Source organism: Bactrocera tryoni, unplaced genomic scaffold (assembly GCF_016617805.1).
Source record: "Bactrocera tryoni isolate S06 unplaced genomic scaffold, CSIRO_BtryS06_freeze2 scaffold_11, whole genome shotgun sequence".
NCBI classification, from domain to species: Eukaryota; Metazoa; Arthropoda; class Insecta; order Diptera; family Tephritidae; genus Bactrocera; species Bactrocera tryoni.
The window spans coordinates 22,323,908-22,338,448 of record NW_024395824.1 but is presented as its reverse complement, the minus strand read 5'-3'; positions in this window follow the sequence as shown (position 1 = coordinate 22,338,448).

The following is a 14,541-nucleotide window of genomic DNA, read 5'->3' as shown; positions in this document are numbered from 1 at the left end:
TTGCCCAATTCTATGTTTTCTGGGGTTTTAAAGGGTAATGTTACCACATAGCGCCCATCTGAGTTTATCTGAAGTTGATGGTAGAGGCTTCCTTGGAACTTCTTCAACTTCCCAAAATTGTGTGAGCAACTTGTCTGGGGTCATCTTCTTGAGAAATGACATTATCGAGGGTGATAAGGGTTTTTCTGGTGTGGGTCCGGATAAAATCCATCCGAATCCCGTTTCTTGGGCTAGAAAGGGTCCCGAGTACATTTTTCCGTACACCACTGAGAATTATTTGTGGGTACAGGTCACTTCCGATCAATATGTCCACTGGTCTGGGTTTATAAAAGTGAGGGTCAGCTAAGCTAAAACCGAAATCTGTATTAGTGATGATCGAATTAAGTGAGTGAGTGGGTAAATTATCGGTTAAAGTTTTTAAGATAAACGCATGTGTTGTTATCTTAAACTCCTTTCTTGTTGATGAACGAAGGGTGAGTTCACAAATTTTGGAGGGTGTTGCCGAAACGGTGTTGTTCAATGCTGTCACTTGTGCATTTTTCCTGAATGTGGGTATGTCCAATTTTCTCTGGAATTTCTCTGAAATAAAAGTGGCTTCCGACCCGGAGTCGACTAATGCGCGAGCTGTGAATATTTGCCCTTTGTATAAAACTTGGACTACAGCAGTACCTAACAAAATCTGCTTCCCACTGAAGTTTTGAGGGTCTTGGGTTTGATTTTTAGTGGACTGTAAGAGGGTTGTGTAGGCTTGCGGATTGGTATTGGTATTAAGGGTCTGGGAGGTACTACTGCTGTTTGGGTTTGAAGCTCTTGATCCTTGCGGGGGGGATTGGGAACTGGTTGGTGTGTCCTTATGCAGATGTGTGTTATGTTTCTTTCTGCATATTCTACAAAAATATTTGCTCTTGCAATCTCTGAAACTGTGAGATAGTGCAAGGCAATTGAAGCAATAACCATTATTTTTTATTGTGGTTATTCGGGTCTCAACATTCATTTGTAAAAACTTTGGGCATTCTCGAATTGAATGTTGTGTTCTACAAAGCTTACAACTTTCAATGTCTTGAGGCTTTTTTGAAAGGTTGTTGCCTCTAACTGGGTGTGCACTAGCTTGTGAAAAATCCAGGGTCGAAGTTCCGGAAGCATTGGCGTGAAATGTGCTGAACTTCCTGTCTTTTCCTTTTCTATAGGATCCACTGTCGGATTGGGTCACTGGAACGGGTACAGTTAAATTTCCTACGGCTTCCACAGATTTATATCGATGAGTGAGAAACGCGTCGAAAATTTTCCAGGATGGTATTTCCGAGTTATCTTCTAGGGTGTCCTCGAATTGATGAATTAGGGTTTTGGGTAGTTTCAAACCGCATAAGAATATTAAGATGGGGTCCCAGCTACTGGTGTCTATGTACACGTTGTGCAGATTTGTGAGACAATTGTTGACGGTCCTCTGAAGGTGTTTAATCGCGCTTCCACTTTCTTGGGTTGCTTGGGGTAGATTGAATAAAATTTTCAATTGCGCGTTGACCTGAACTCGTTTGTTCTCGTATTGGGATACCAGATCTCTCCATGCCATCAGGAAACCATCATTTGTTAAGGGTGCATTTTTAACGAATTGCTCTTGCTTCTCCTCGGGTTTTTTGAATCAAATGGAACAGTTTTTCCACGTTGCTGATTTTGTGATTGTTTACGTATATAGCCGTAAACATATCTCGGAATGAAGGCCAGGTAGCGAAATCTCCATAAAATATGTCCGTATCACAAGGGTATGTGAATTGAGGGTCCTATGTCCCGCGATGTTGATACTCCTCTGAAACTCGTTCCTTTATTATTGGGGTTGGGGTCTTGAGATCATCAATAGCTTGATTGATGGATCCTAAACATTTTAAATATAATTGATGACCTTTCTTAAACTTTTCTTTGATTTTTGCAAAATCAATAGTTTCACCGGGTTTTTGTGGGGTTCTACGAAAGGCATCGTACGATTTGTTTGCCTTGTCATATATCGCGTTGAGTTCAACCCTTTTTATTTCCAGGGTATAAATTGACTCATCTTCGGGTTGGGTGTCGTAATGTTCCTCAATGTATTCGAACAAATCGGAAATACAAAATTTAAACTCTTCCATTATTATTAAGAAAAATCACTTAACCGGGTTTGCGACGACGAATTAAATTGAAATAAAACAAATAATAAATTTGAAAAAATAATTCTTTATTTAGTTTCGAATTTTAATAAATTAATAAAGAACGACTTTACTTTTTTGTTCGAAGTGTATATTTTGTACCGCAAAATATAATGGGTGAAATTCTGACGAACGAAAAATTTCCTAATGGGTCTTTTGAAATTTTTCCTACCGGGTCTGTTTTTTGTTTGCTCACACTGCACTTGCAGTCAACGTTAGTTCGTTGTTAGTAGAGCGGGTAAAGCAATAAACATATATACGTGTGGGTACAAGTCGGTGCCAAAGCAGCGCTACTTGGCTCTCAAAAATTATATGTGTTTGTTTGTACATGAACGGGTAAAGTGCAAAGCGGAATATGGCAATAACAAAGTTTGCAAATACTTTGTGCTTAATACCGGTTAAGCAAAAGATTTACTTTGGAATAGAATATTAATTGTGTTCTTGTTTCACTTTGCCGTTTTATTCCGTTTTGCACTAATTTATTTTATTATATTTTAAATAAATTTGAATTTGGGTACTTACAATTTTTTCCACGTATTTGTTTTTGCTGTGCAGTAAATTTTAATCCGCAGGATCCAAAATATTGTTGATTGGGTTGGTGAATTTGTATGAATCTGATGTTCCAAACGATGATTAATTGGGTGGGTACAAATTTGTTGATCCAAACGATGATTATTGGAGTGGGTTTATTTTAAAAGGCAGAAAATCCGGCTCGAAGGACCAAAATGTCGGGGTGATCGACGTGTGTTTGCCGGTGTGCCAAATAAAATAAAAACTATTAGAATTCGGATAATTAACAATTCTAATATTTATATTTGAGGGTATTTAATATATGTATTTACATATGTGTATGTTAGTATATACAATTGTGTGGATATGTGTGGGTATGTACTTATAATTTGGGTTATTTAGGATATAAATACAATTATTATACGACTTAAAGGGTTTTTATAAGTATAATATAAGTTGTAAATACAACCTGATGTGGTTACTTATTCCCGCGTTGATCTTCAAAGATTCTGCTGCTGTTGTTGTTGTCGCTGCTAATATTGCTGCTGCTGGTTTTATTGTTGCTGCTGCTGATACTGCTACTGCTGATTTTGGCGCCTGTGTCCGTCCGCTATGGTGATTGGTTTGATTGTGTCTTTTTGTTTCGTTGGGTGCTTCGCTGTTATGTTGGCGCTGTTGGGTGTTTTTTGCATTGTCCTCTAATTCGTATTTAGACGAGTTAGGAGGACAATGCAGGGATGTGTTCATTTGGTATGAACATACCTATTTACTTTTTTTTGCATACAAATTGTCACTTTGAACAAAATATTAAAATTCCATTGAAGTGCATGGTATTAGTATGGCCACAACGAAATTGTGCACATGCAAAATGGACAGCTGTGTTGTCTTGTGTACATGCCGGCCATTGTTATGTTGCTGCCTTTTTACGAATGTTCATGTAGTAAGATGCACAACGCCATTTGTAGTTCATCTTGTCGTGCTGCTGCAGTCTGTCGCGCTCTATGTGTTCCGCACTTGAACGATAGAGCGTAAGCGTATGTGTGAATTTAAAGCACAGCCAGAGAAAAACACTACTGCCTGCCTTCCTTTTCCATCCTCATCGGCAAAATGTGTGCACAGTGAAAAACGTGGCAAAAACGCAGAAATCAGCTGTTCACTGTTGTTTACATTTCATTTGTTTGACATTTCATGCAATTCTACAATTGTGTCAGCAGCAATATGGAAGTGGACAATAGTGGTGAAATGTTTATAAATTTGTGCGAATTGTACTCTTTATATAGTTTATATAAACAGTATAAAAACAAAAAGCGAAAGAGGAGGTACAAAATTCGCCCAATCAATAAAAACTGGGGCGTTTGCGGTTACCAGATAAAAATTTTCTGGTAATGAAAAACAGCGAACCAGAACAACTTTTTTTGCATACAAGGATGCCGCCGGACGTCTATAATTTGCTTCTGAATTTGGTATGGAAATCCTTGAAGAAGCCATGGCAGCGGATTGGACCCGAGGAAAGGCTCTCGTTGGTATTACTGTAAGTTGACTTGTTATGTTTTGCAAATTAATATACGTAAGCATGTACATATATACATATGTACTTCTCTTACAATTGTTAGCTATTTGTCACAAGGCGTGTCGGTGCAGAGCATTGCATGGAGCTATAAGTTAGGAAAGTCAACAGTACGCGAAATCATATTAGAGACCTGTGAAGTAATCTGTCAGCTACTTTCCCCAATTTATGTAAGCGAGCCAACAGAGTCTCAATACAAGAACATTGCAAAAGATTTTTATAATATGTGGAACATTCCGAATTGTGTCGGTGCAATTGATGGTAAGCACATTGCTATTAAGTGATCGTTTTGATGGCTGTATGTGATGCGAGATAAACGTTCACAGCAGTTAGTATTGGCATCTATGGAAGTCAAAGTGACGGAGGTACTGTATATTAAATTGTTTAACATTATAGTATAATGGATTTCTGTTATTATTTATGCAGGAATCTTTTTCTTCTTACTCCATTTGGCCATGCATTAATACAAAGCACTCTGCCTTTGCCACCACCTGTGCCACTGTCCGACGTGTCACCGGAACCTTTTCCTTACTTTTTCGTTGGAGATGCTGCATTCCCATTACGAAATAATTTAATGCGCCCATTTCCTGGAGCTAATCTAACACACACGAAACGTAGTTTCAATTATCGATTGTCACACGCTCGTAGAGTCATAGAAAATTCCTTTGGTGTATTGACAGCTCGGTGGAGAATTTTGAAAACAACGATTGAATGTAATCCAGAAAATTGTGAAAAAAATGTGTTGGCTTACATAGGCTTACACAATTTTATAATGTTGAATGACCACAATCGCTGGTATTGTCCGGAGAACTATGTAGATAGAGTGGAAGGACAAAACATTGTTCATGCCGGTGAGTGGCGCCTGGAAAATGAAAACAACTCTTTACGATCAATGCGAAATTCGGTGCGTAGAGGTCCTTCAAATGCGTTTAACTTACGGGAGAGACTTGCTAACTATTTTATAAATGAAGGATCTGTACCATTCCAACAATTTAGACTCTATTACAGGAGGACCATATGCTCCTGGAGGACCTTATTAGAAATAAATACCATTTTTTTTTTCAATTCATCAATTCATCATTTCTTTTCATTTTATTTCATTTTTTGTAATTAAAAACAAAAGCATATGTTCAGAATTATTTACATAACAAATAAATCAATTTTAATAAAACTAAAATAATAATTTAAAAATAAATACTTCATTTATTTATTCTATATTAAATTAACTTAACATGTTATTAGTAATCTCCTCTCTGCACTTCAAACGCAGCTTGCAGCATTTTCTCGATAGCCCTCGTTTGTTTTTCGTTGTCCATTTTATTTAAATTGGACACGATTAAATTGCTGAATTATTGCACAGCCGGACTTGTTAATTGTTGTTGTTGGATCTGTTGGGTTGGTTGTGTTGACCATTTATTTTTAAACATCTCGATCGCTTCCATCATCTTCTCGTCAACCTCGCTGGTACTACGCTTTTAGGTAGCCGCCTGCGTAGAGCAGGATGGTGAGGGAAGCGAGGTGGATGCGGAAGGAGTCGGGGATGGCTCCACGGCGATGGCGACGGCAGCGATATTTCAATTGGACTTAAAGGCGCATGTCCATGACCCTGATCGGTGACTGCAGTTTCACAAATATTTTGTGAGAACCTAACTCTGTAAATTTAAGTTTTTATTTCAAATAGAAGTATGTATATTCAACTAGTATACTAAAACTTACGGCCGTGGTACAATATGGGGCTTGAGGAACTTCATTGCCTCCAACAAACGTTTGTTTCAATGGCGCTTGTTTACATTTGAACAATGTTGCCATTGCTCAATACGCATACTATATAGTTTTGAGCACATCTTTGTTTTCAATTACAATTTTTTACAATATAAAATATCAAAACTGAAAACAAACCATTAAAAATAGTTCACATATTTATAAATAATAGCATTCGACGCTGATTTTGAGTTATTTTATGAAAATTTCAAACATATTGAAACATATTGAACAGATTGAATTATAAAAGTAGATAATTACTATAGTATATCGATATTGGCAACCCTGCGTTGTGAGAGAGCAATCAGCTGACACGTTTCCACGGCAAAAATCCAAATGTCGTGAATTCTCACGTCATCCCACGTCAAAGAGAGAAGGGAGTAGCGTTTTTCACTGTGCAGTTACATTGGGCGCCCATAAGATAGGTCGTGGCAGCTGACACGAGCCACGATTCTACGTTTTTCACTGGCTGTGCTATTAGTTTGCACAATTGTGCTAAGAAATGCCGACCACTGGCATAAGCTAGCTTAAGCCAGCGTAAGCAACTGTCCGAATACACACAAATTGTATGTTGCAACTACAATAGGGATATTCACTTGCTCTTGCAAGATTGCAGATTGCAAAAATAGAGAGAGCACCCATTGCAGAATCTAGTGATATATGAATGGCTAATTCGGTCAATTTGTTGTGAATGACTATTAAGCATAGACATTGTGAATTAGCGCACCTTCTGCATACATTTTTAACAAAAAAAAAACTGTAACAAATCTTTAAAATTTAAATATAAATAATAAAATCTATTTCAAACTTACCTTCCACAACAATTTAACGACCTAATATGTCTTTATGTAAAATGACAGCTTAAACATGGTTGCAATTATATTTTTACGTGACATTGCATGCAAATATACATAGGTTTTCGTCTGACATATTTTATAGCCATTGCAAATAATTTTGTGCGTGTATTTGTTGTTGTGCCGGTGCACCAAGAGGAAATATATTCAATTCTTGCACCGTGCAAGGGTTTTGCAAGAGCAAGAGAATACCCCTAATGTACTTTACATCAAGTTTCGTTAAATTTTTTCAAATGTCATTTGCTTAAGGAAAAGGCGAAACTGGTCGCATTTTCCGTACGGAATCAGCTGTTTTCGCTTTTTGTCAACTGATGCATCATTTTGAATTTGAAAATGTAAAGGAAGAAGAGTGTTTTGTCAACCGATAAAATCATTTTAAATTTGAATGTGGAGGACGACGAATGCTTTATCCAGAATTTAATAGATACTATTGAAAAAAAATTTTTGTACGACAAAAGAGATGCATTTTATTTCAATCGTACTAATAAAGAAAAGGCATGCAAACCAATCGCCGAACTATGCGGTAAAAGTGGTATGTACTAACACTGCTATAGAAATATATATTTTTGTATTACATATATGTATATTTTTTATGTTTGTTTCAATTAAAAGAATTAGAATGCAAACACTTTGTATAAATTTTAATGTTTTTAAATATAACTTTTTCATTGTGCAGCACTAGTGATAATGCAGAAGCAAATACAGACTCTGTCCTGGAGACATCAATGAGTGATAGTTTGAATGAAGTTTCATCGCCACCTCCGAAAAAAAAAAGTCTCTACCTAGAAAGTCTCTACCAAAAATTTGGCGCAACAATGTAGAACTTAGAAAAGCAGATGGCGGCGCCAGCTGAAAGATGTGAAACTGACGAGGCCTTCATGATGACGGTTTTGTGTCTGATGAAAGACCTGCCAATGATAGAAATGAAGTTCCTTGTGATAAATATCTTTAAGAAAAATAAAAAAGAATAAGACATAATAAAAATATATTAGAATGAACAAACTTACTGTAATGTCAAAGCAAATCGACATTCCGGTTGCACTGGCTCCCTCAGCGAATTTTTTTTTTAAAGGGCTCAACCAGAGTAAGCAAAAGTTCATATACTTGTGGCGTCATTCGCGTGTATATAAAAAAATCAGTGTGGTCAATCTTCATTTCCAGGAATCGTACAAAAAAACCATCCTTCTTCCTCTTTCTGTTTATTTCCCTTACAGAACATGACCGAAATATTTTTTTTTTTTTGTAATTTCACTAATTTCTGTTAATGTGCGTATTCCGCCTAAAATAGAAGGAAGCATTTTAATTGTTTTTAAATATTTTAATTTTCTATTCATTTTTGCAAAATCCAAACGAAATATAAAACCAAAACACAAATTTCTTATTGACACTTTTTTCTTCAGCATGTAAGCACATTATAGTCATTCAAAAGTCAAAAGTCCGTTCGTTATGCATTTGACAGGCTTTTCGTTCATTTTTTGACAGTAACATACGGCAGCGTATGCACATTATAGTTAGGCCTTTAATTTGCACAATTGTGCTAAGAAATGCCGACCACGGTCATATGCCAACCACTGTCATATGCCGAAAATACATATATTTATTTCTCTTCACAGCGTGAATTTTGTGGTAGTGAGGTGAATTCCTTACTACAATTCTAACAAATGTTCGCTGTCGAACCTATAACTTCTCTATGCTTTAAGTTCTCTGCTTTATAGCGGGATTCTGTAACCAGTCTCTAGTCTCTATTTGAGACATTTTGAGGTAAAGTCTCAATTTGTGACTAGTTACTATTCACTAAACAGTCTCTAGAGTTAGTCTCAAAATATTGCCTCAAATTTGAGACCTGATAGCTAGCAGGTCACAAAACTAAAAAAAGCTCTTGTCTGTCATTTTGAATGTACTGAATAGAGATCATCATAGATATTAGTCGATTGTCGTTTTTTTATATTCTGTAAGCAACTCAAACACAAAAAGGTTAAAAATAAATCAATTTTACATAAATTTCGTAAATATTATGAAACAAAATCAACATATATTTTTATTTTTATTGATAATTATGTTTTTTGACTATGTTATAGAAAATTTAATATTTGTTATCGACATATTTATTTTCATTCAAGTGTAAAAACATCTCTGAATAATGAAATGTAATAGATTTTGTGACTGTCACTTACAGAATAGCAAAATCGTCTCAAGTCTCAAAAAATTTCTCTAACTTAAAATCTCAAATTTAGGAACTTGAGACTGCATCACAGTACAGAATCGCACGGTTACTCCCATTCTCTCTCTCTCTCGCACTCTATCTTTCTTTGTTGCTCTTCTCCTTCCGAGTTGCGTTAATCGTTCAACCAGAGAACATATACATTCACTTATACTTATTTGTACATATATTTGTATACACTTCCGAGCAAATAATGCACAAGCATACAAACATACATATGCGTACACATGTGAATATGTTACTAACAAAAAATTTAAACATTGTTCTACAAAAACAACAATTGCCAAAATAGCATAAACTTGGCAAGTCAATATGGCTGCCGAATTTGCGAAGCTCAAATGTAGTAAATTTTACAGCAAAAACGATTTCATTCATAAACGTAGGCGCATATTCCACAAGCGACCTCGCTTCATTCATAAAAACAGTCGCCGTAACATCTCCCCGAGCATGCCTTTGCCTACAAGCGTCTTTTCGCGACGATGGCAAAAGCTAAAAATCATAAATTGAACATATTTCTGGTGTTTGTTCTAAGAAAGAAGTGAGAAAAGTGGCAACATAGCTGTGGTCGATTTACAATAGCGTGAGTTTCGGCCATGTGAAAGATGCGAGCGACACCTGTTATTATGAATGCATGTACATATGTATGTGGCTCGCATTTGCTTTCGCAAACATGCAGACAAATGTGCCAAAGAAATAATATGCATACATAATTATGTGTATGCCATAAAAATTCTATACTTCTTCTTCTTCTTAATTGGCGTAGACACCGCTTACGCGATTATAGCCGAGTTAACAACAGCGCGCCAGTCATTTCTTCATTTCGCTACGTGTCGCCAATTGGATATTCCAAGCGAAGCCAGGTTCTTCTCCCCTTGGTCCTTCCAACGGAGTGGAGGTCTTCCTCTTCCTCTGCTTCCCCCGGCGGGAACTGCGTCGAATACTTTCAGAGCTGGAGCGTTTTCATCCATCCGGACAACATGAGGTAGCCAGCGTAGCCGCTGTCTTTTAATTCGCTGAACTATGTCAATGTCGTCGTATATCTCGTACAGCTCATCGTTCCATCGAATGCGATATTCGTCGTGGCCAATACGCAAAGCCATAAATCTTTCGCAGAATTTTTCTCTCGAAAACTCGTAACGTCGACTCATCGGTTGTTATCATCGCCCAAGACTCTGCACCATATAGCATGACGGGAATTATGAGCGACTTATAGAGTTTAGCTTTTGTTCGTCGAGAGAGGACTTTACTTTTCAATTGCCTACTCAGTCCGAAGATCGGCATACGCCAACAGCTGTACACTCTTATAGAAGATGGTACCTTCTCTATTTAGTTCTGCAGCTCGAACTATTTTCTCCAGAAGCAGGTTGAAGAAGTCGCACGATAGGGAGTCGCCTTGTCTGAAACCTCGTTTGGTGTCGAACGGCTCGGAGAGGTCCTTCCCGATCCTGACGCTTTGGGTGTTACTCAACGTCAGTTTACACAGCCGTATTACCAAATTCAGACATCGCAGCATAAAGGCAGCTCCTTTTCGTGCTGTCGAAAGCAGCTTTGAAATCGACGAAGAGGTGGTGTGAGTCGATTCTTCTTTCACGGGTTTTTTCCAAGATTTGGCGCATGGTGAATATCTGGTCGGTTGTTGATTTTCCAGGTCTGAAGCCACACTGATAAGGTCCAATCAGTTTGTTGACGGTGGGCTTTAATCTTTCACACAATACGCTCGATAGAACCTTATATGCGATGTTGAGGAGGCTAATCCCACGTTAATTGGCGCAGATTGTGGGGTCTCCTTTTTTATGGACTGGGCATAGCACACTTAGGATGGAGTCATGTGTAGAAGTTCACGCAAGTGAGGAAATTTCTCTGATCGCCATTCACTTGGGAGTGGCCAGAAACGATTCTTTTACACATGGCTCAAGCAGCTCACTACTTCCGGTCTTTGACCAAGTATCCTCTGGGTAGCCTAAGAACATCCGTTCGAAGGCGAAACATCCCTTACATAGGGTTTTGCGCTGGGTTTGGGACCCGCCACGTAAAAAAACACTCCAACGAAAAAGAAACAAAATATATACATACGTTGGCTTCAAGATAAAGTCCATCAAATATCGTAGCTGTTGTTTGAAAAATCTTGCTGTATTATCGTGATGATCGCTTGCTGATTGACAGCGATCCATAATTCCACACATATGTCATCGAATCCTCATGTATGTAGTTCATGTGGATACGTTGATGGCAAAAAGAACGCCGACCGATATAAGTCTTCGTTGCCTCGTAACAAATTTCAATCTGTAATTGATCACTTCGTTTGAAACACACATAAAGTCTTCACTGAACAATTTTCAATAATTTTTCTTTTAAATAGCCGGAATAAAAAAGCAAGCGACCGAAATTGAAAGATTCAAATAATTTACAGAACAAAATATTGAAAAACAAAACAAAAACGGATTGTATGAAAAGTCACTTTTTGTTTTATATCTAACCCTTTCCAGATCCACAGCGAACAACTTCTGATTTCATGAAGATTGGTTCCGCCGTCGTTCCGCAATCATTTTTACTTACATATGTACATATGTATGTATGTATATACAAAATAAAACGTTTGTATGGGAAAAAGAAAAGGGCTGTTTTTAGGGGTTTTCCGGCAACTTTCGTAATTTTTTCTTACATAAGAACCTTCTCCTAATAATAACAAATACAACAAAAAAACAATGAGCCAAATCGGTTCAGCCATTCACGCGTGATGCCGTGACAACGAAAACGGTTTCATTTTTATGTATAAGATATGCAAACATGTGTATTCGTATGAATTCTTTTTGTGCATATTAATGAATACATGTACAATTGAATACATTTAAATTTTAACATGTGCGAGCTGCTCATATATACATACATAAATATGTGCGTAAGACATCCCTGCCAACCATGAGCGGGTAAAACACCAGATAATTAGCGGGTAACATGGTGGTAAACGTGGTGGTAAACATATAGAATGTTTCTTAAGCCTGGCAGATATTTCACCTAGTCACGTACGTATACATGTGATCAGACATCTTTGTTGCGCTCATTCAGCAGTGTCATATAAAAAAGTATGTCTGTCCTGCTCTAATATCCCCAATCGACGGCTGATGCAGGGTTGCATTTTCTCTTTTTAAATAGCTGATGCAGGGCTGCATTTTTTGATTCCTACTTTTAAAATTTCTTAAAATTTCAAACTAAACTTTTTAATTTTCAAAATTTTTATTTTATTTTATTGGAACGAAGTTCCTTACGGCAGGCTTGGAGAAGATAGGAATTTTGCTGCGGGACTTAACTGAAAAAAAAGTGATAGTAAAACCGTAAGAAAAAACCCGTAAGAAATAACCCGTAAGGAATAACCCTTAAGAAATAACCCGTAAGAAAAAGACTGTAAGATCGCTAGTTATAGCCTACCTTTAGGTATTGCAAAATAATTAGGCATGAAAATATGTAACATTATTGTGTATGCAAATTAGTTTTAAGTGAAGTGCGGAACACATAGAGCGCGACAGACTGCAAACTACATCTGTCAAATATTAAAATACAGACGTTCTTATGGACACTGTTATTTTGACAGCTGCACGACTACACGACTGCAGGCCGACAGTTGTCGTTCCCGCTAACTTGAATATTTCCTATATTTGCCAACGGCAGTAGGACGACAGTAGAGTTGACAGTAGAATGGAAGATAGAAAGAGGAGGTAGAGTGGTGATGGCAGTAATATTTAAAATGCAAAATTATTCACAGCTCTAACAAACTTGACGTTATTTTACAAATAAAAGCATAAAATAGCTCTATTAAATCATTTGTAATAACAATTGATAATTTAAAACAAAAAAATATTTACCAATTTTTTACTTATTTTTTGCATAAAAAATCTCACTTTGAACAAAATATTAAAATTTCATTGAAGTGAAAGGTATTAGTATGGTCACAACGACATTGTGTACATGCAAAATGGACAGCTGTGTTGTCTTGTGTACATGCCGGCCATGCTGTCGCAGTCATTGTGTTCACCACTTGAGAATTGTTCTTGCACTAAGTACGTTTGTGGGGAGTTGAATTGTTGCAGATTTTTTGGCGCAGGCTTTGAGGAAATAACCCGTAAGGAAAAGACTAAGATCGCTAGTTATAGCCTACCTTTAGGTTTTGCAAAATAATTAGGGATGAAAATCTGTAACGTTATTGTGTATGCAAATTAGTTTTGAGTGAAGTGCGGAACACATAGAGCGCGACAGACTGCAAACTACATCTGTCAAATATTAAAATACAGACGTTCTTAAGGACACTGTTATTTTGGCAGCTGCACGACTTCACGACTGCAGGCCGACAGTTGTCGTTCCCGCTAACTTGAATATTTCCTATATTTGCCGACGGCAGTAGGACGACAGTAGAGTTTTCTTAATACTTATCTGTACTTAAATAAAAACTAATCAGCGAAATTCGAGAGAAAAATCAGGACAACCTACATAAAATTAAGCACAATTTTTTTTGCAAATTGTATCGATTCTACATTATCCGAAGAAACTTCGTTCCTACCTGGTGTCCCACGACAGCACATTTCTTTTTTTTTATATGTTTACAAAAAATTTATTACAATTTATATAAATAAAAATATATTTAATTTAAAAAATACTTAATATCTCAAAAAAGATTAAATAAAGAAAAGAATTTTTAAAACCTGAAAATAAAAGAGTGGAAAAATATTATAAAAGACAAATACCTGAAAATAAAATAAAGATTATTAATACCTGAAAATAAATAATAATTACATTGAAGAAAGATTAATTGTATAAAATGATAATAATATCTGAAAAAAAGATTAATATTATCTGAAAGAATAAAATATATTAAATACAAATAGAATTTACTCTGAAAGGCAAGATTAATTAAATAAAAATAGTAATAAAATCTGAAAAGAAAGAATAATTAAATAAAAATCATAATAATATCTGAAATAAAAGAATAATATTATCTGATTATTTAAAATATAAGGCAAACATTTGTTTTCACATATTATATTGGATTGTGCAGGCCGCCTTAAACGCATAAAATACATACTTATGTACATATGTAATTATTTTTGCGTATTATGTTGAACTGCGCAATCCAATTTCAAACAACACACACTTTTTCTCACATACTTACTTAACAATTTAAATTTGCTGCATCTGATGATATTGCTGCAGCTGCTAGTTCCAATGCTATGAAAACAAATGAAGTAATTATTTGCAAATTATCTAAAAAAAATCATTCACTTACCTTCTTGTTTTACGAGCCTCCTTTACGATAGTACGATCACGAATGACATGCGTCTTTCAATCGTTTTTTTATTACCCTTTTTGGGATTTTCTTTTGTCACTATTGACAATAATGTTTTCTCCTTCGCACTCATTCAAATAAATCAAGAGATGAAAGAATCTTTTTTTCATCGCATT